The sequence below is a fragment of the Pseudopipra pipra genome, chromosome 1 (assembly GCF_036250125.1).
Source record: "Pseudopipra pipra isolate bDixPip1 chromosome 1, bDixPip1.hap1, whole genome shotgun sequence".
Classification (NCBI taxonomy): Eukaryota; Metazoa; Chordata; class Aves; order Passeriformes; family Pipridae; genus Pseudopipra; species Pseudopipra pipra.
In genome coordinates, this window is record NC_087549.1 from 92,932,126 (window position 1) to 92,936,197 (window position 4,072).

Sequence of the window (4,072 nt, forward strand, 5' to 3'; positions counted from 1 at the left end):
ATCCCAAAATGAGTCTTGTCTGGCAAGTGCTCCTGGAGCAGCTTCCAAGGTGCCATGCCCTTGATTCCCACTGCCTTCTGGGAAGCAGCTTGACTTAACCTGGCCAAAGGTCTGACCCTTGATACTGAATTTCATTGCTGACCCAAGTTCTCAAACCAAAAAGGTCGCAGAAATAAAGATACAGCCATCCCAAATATGGTCCTCGTCTCTTTGTATGAGATTTGGTTCCTTTGAATACAATTTTCTTTGGGTTTAAAGTCTGAGACATAGATGATTTCAACACAAGGAGTATGCCTAACCAACACCAAAAAGAGAAGAAAAGATTGAGAATGACTGGTTAAAACCAGAAGGACCCATCATTGCTATTTTGTTTATTACAATCTGCATGATTTTAGGGGGAACATGGCAATTAACAAATATAAAAAGACCAGACCTCTGCCCTGAGGAGCTACTTTAGCTTAAATTAGGCAGACCAAGCACAGACAAGTCTGGGTAACAAGAACATCTAGAATTTAAATAGTAAATATTAAGAAAAAAAGCAGCTAGTGCTCAAGGCCATAAGTCACCCTTTAATTGACAGCAGTTCAAAGGAATCTTTCCCAGGGGTAAGTCATTTCATAACTGCCTGCTGTGGGTTTCTTCTCTATTGCCTCGAAGAATATGGCCCCAGCAACTGCTGGCGATTGGTCTTGGAGCTCAGCAAGCTCAGCTGAGCCATCTCATCTGGCGTCTGACCTCTCCTCTCAGCCATCGCCTCTAAGGTCTGACCAGGAAGGATGTGGCTCCCCAAAAAGTGGTACAAAATGGGAGGGAAGGCCAGTGGAAAAGTCTAGGCAACTGCAAAGTACTGAAGAAGGGATCAGGGTGGAAAAACCTAAGCCAGTTGTGAGTCAGGCTCTGGACAAGGACACTGGAAATCTGGATTTGATCCCAGCCTTGACCTTGGACAAGCTCCTCTGTCTCCATTTGCCTGCTTCCACTCCCAAATGTCATATGCCTTCATCACATTGTTTACAAAATTCTTTGGGGCAGCAACTGGCTCTTCCTACATGCTTGTGCAACACTGCTCGCAACAGGATCCTAATCCTTGCTCAAGTCTGTTGGTGTGGACCTAACACAAAAAATTAAAAAAAAAAAAAAAGGGGAGAGGAAAAAAAAGGTGTAAGTACTTCAAAATCTGTTAAAATGTTCAAAGACTGCAGGGACTTCAAACAAACCTCAGGTAAAGGTCTGGTTTCCAGTGTCGCTACTAATTATTAGAAACAAAAAACAATATCTTAGAAAATCCAAACCTGGTTTGGAGCGATCATCCAATAATGGCTAGGACACATTTTTCACCTAGGAACAACAAAGAATTTCACATTAAATACATTTGAATTGGGAAAAAATTACACTTTTCAGGACTTTTCCCTCCTTTCAGCAAAAATTTGTCATTATTTGTAACAAAATTAGCATCGAAATTACTTCTGACTGGTTTTACTATCTGAAAAAAATGTCAGTAAATTAAATATCTCAAGAGTTATCCTGCTAATGAATTTCATTAAAGGATACTGTGGCCTATTTCACAAGAAATAACAGAAGTCCATTCTGGTTCCTGCACAATGAAAATAACTGTAGAGGTTCAAAATTTGATGAAGCTGTTTTCCCAATTTGAGGCCTGCTCTATTTTTCATGCAGCGTTGACAAGAACTAGATGAGAAAGAAATTCCATTTCCATCATCTATTCAATCTCTGGCCTCTGTAACGATTAGCAAAAGCGCCTGTTTCGCTGGTGTTTTCTTGTTAAATAGAAACTCATCCCACAAAAACACAACTAGAAACTATCAAATCATTTCACAACTGACAGATGGTAACAGCCATCGACACAGCCCTCAGATGGTTTTAGCCAGTGATATGGAGGTAAGAACTGCTGTATCATGATCAAACTCTGTCACCTCATCCATCCTTTAAGATTTCCTCTCTGAAACAAAGACACGAAAGAGCTGTAGTCACACAACCCACCGGTAAAGCCAGCTTATACCCAATGTTTTGCTCTGCCTTGCAATTAATTTCTTAATTCAGAATTCAACTTTAAAAAAAAAAAGGAAATACAATTCTCTGTTTCTGCTTCCCCCTAACTGAATTACCCAGCGCACACAAATAAGTGAGCAGCAAGACAAGAATGTTCAAAGGCTCAGTATGGTTTCTGAAATCCAGATGAAGCTGTTCCTCACCACAGGGGAGATTTCTCAGCATTGTCCTGATGGTTTATAAAATTATTTCTTTCAAAACAAGCAAGCCAGGAAGGTCCAAGGGGCATAGTGATGAACGGGACTATGTAAGAACATATCACCGATTGCCTCTGTGCACTATGTTACAGTTCCAGCCTGGCAAGCTACTGACAAACATAATAGTCACTCAACAGTCTCTTTGGAAGCAATTCATGGCCTTGGACTAAAGTCTGCACAGGTAACGCCTTCTAACAACCATTCCAGCAGGCTCAAAGCTGTGTCAAGCATCCCAGGGGATGGACCATGTGAAAATCTTGCATGCAGGTCTGAGGTGTCTCTGTAGAGAACCAGTGCATGCCCTGCTCTAGTGTGAGGGAAGCTGCACATGCTGCTGTGCTGGCTTTGTGCACAGAGCGTTTTCCTTTCCTCCCTAGGACCCCGTGTCCTGCCACTGCCACACTTCCTAAATTCACAGGAGAGGAAAAAGCCAGGCACTAGACAGAAATTAGCTGACCATGAACCCTCAGCCTTGTCGCTCATAGACAAGGGCTAATATCCCTCCATGTAAACTACCCTATAAAAATATCCCTTCAATATACTAATGCTTTCTAGCTTCTGATACAGTGACTCTCATCAAGCTGCAGCATTTGAGGAGGGTTTATATGCAGCACTCATTATCTGGACTCAATATCATTACCTGGACTATTTTTCTCGTGAGGCTTTTTTTTTCTGCATCATTGAAACACCTCCAGTGTCTCCTGTCTCGCCTTAATCTTTGGGCCACTAATAAAATGCAAATGAGGAAGAGCCCATCATGATGTGGAAATAACAGACAGAGAGTGACACGACAAGGGGGAACAGTTTTAAATTAAATGAGAGGAGAGGAAGAAATTCTTTACTCAGAGGGTGGTGAGGCACGGGAACAGGTTACACAGAGAAATAGTGGATGCCCCACCCCTAGATGTGTTCCAGGCCAGGATGAATGGGGCTCTGAGCAGCCTGGTCTAGTGGAAGATGTCACTGCCAGCGTCAGGGGAAGGAAAAAACCCAAAACAAAACAAGCAAATAAGCAAATAAAAACCTAAACCAAGAAAAAAACCCCACACAAACACAACCTGGAGCTTTGCAAAAAGCTGCATAACTTGTCTTTGGGGCTGGAGGAGAAAGAAATGCATTTGCCTCAAATGAAGGAGAACTAAATCCATCTATTTGCAAGCTGAAGGATTTTAGCCATTGGTGCCCTTTTGCTGATACAAAATATAGTGGCATTAGCGGTCAGCAACACTGAGCATGTGTACCTACCTTCTCATCCCTAACCTGCTGGTGAGCTGAAGGTCTGTTCTGTTTTGCTTTTAGGCACAGAAAGGAAATCTTCAGAGTTTATTTTAAATAATGATTAAGATGAATACTTCTACGATTCCATGTGAAAAAGTAGGAAAGAAAGGGAAAAGGGTCCCAGCGCTCTGCCCTCGTTTTCGTTTGGTTTTGCAGCCGCATCTGTAAGGAAACCGCTGGTTTCTGGGTTTGGGTTTTGAGCATCGGACGCCGATTTCTTGGGGGAGCACTGCCCCCTGCCGGGACGGGCCGGCCCCGCCGCCGGGGCCCGGGGGCTGCGCGGGGCAGCGGGACCCCCCGGCCCCCGAGCATCACCTCACCGCCCGGAGATGGGGGAGCGGGCTGTGTGTTATAGGGCCGGGACTGAAGGTTTCCCTTTGATGTAAGGCTGAAAGCGAAGGATTTTGCTGAGGCATAGCTGCCCAGAAGAAAATTGTATCATCGTAGAATGGCTCGGGTTGGAAGGGACCTTAAAGAACATTCAGTTCCAACTCCCTTGCCATGGGCAGGGACACCACCCACTAGGT

The 4,072-nt window shown here is 43.9% G+C and overlaps 1 long non-coding RNA gene across 1 annotated transcript; it reads right to left on the reverse strand.

Moving 5' to 3' along the window:
* Window positions 1-337: 337 nt before the first annotated feature.
* Window positions 338-3,783, reverse strand: LOC135419153 (uncharacterized). The gene is made up of 2 exons (XR_010432851.1): window positions 3,513-3,783; window positions 338-1,338 (listed from the first exon to the last, which is right to left on the reverse strand). It is a non-coding gene; the product is annotated as an uncharacterized LOC135419153 (long non-coding RNA).
* Window positions 3,784-4,072: the final 289 nt, after the last annotated feature.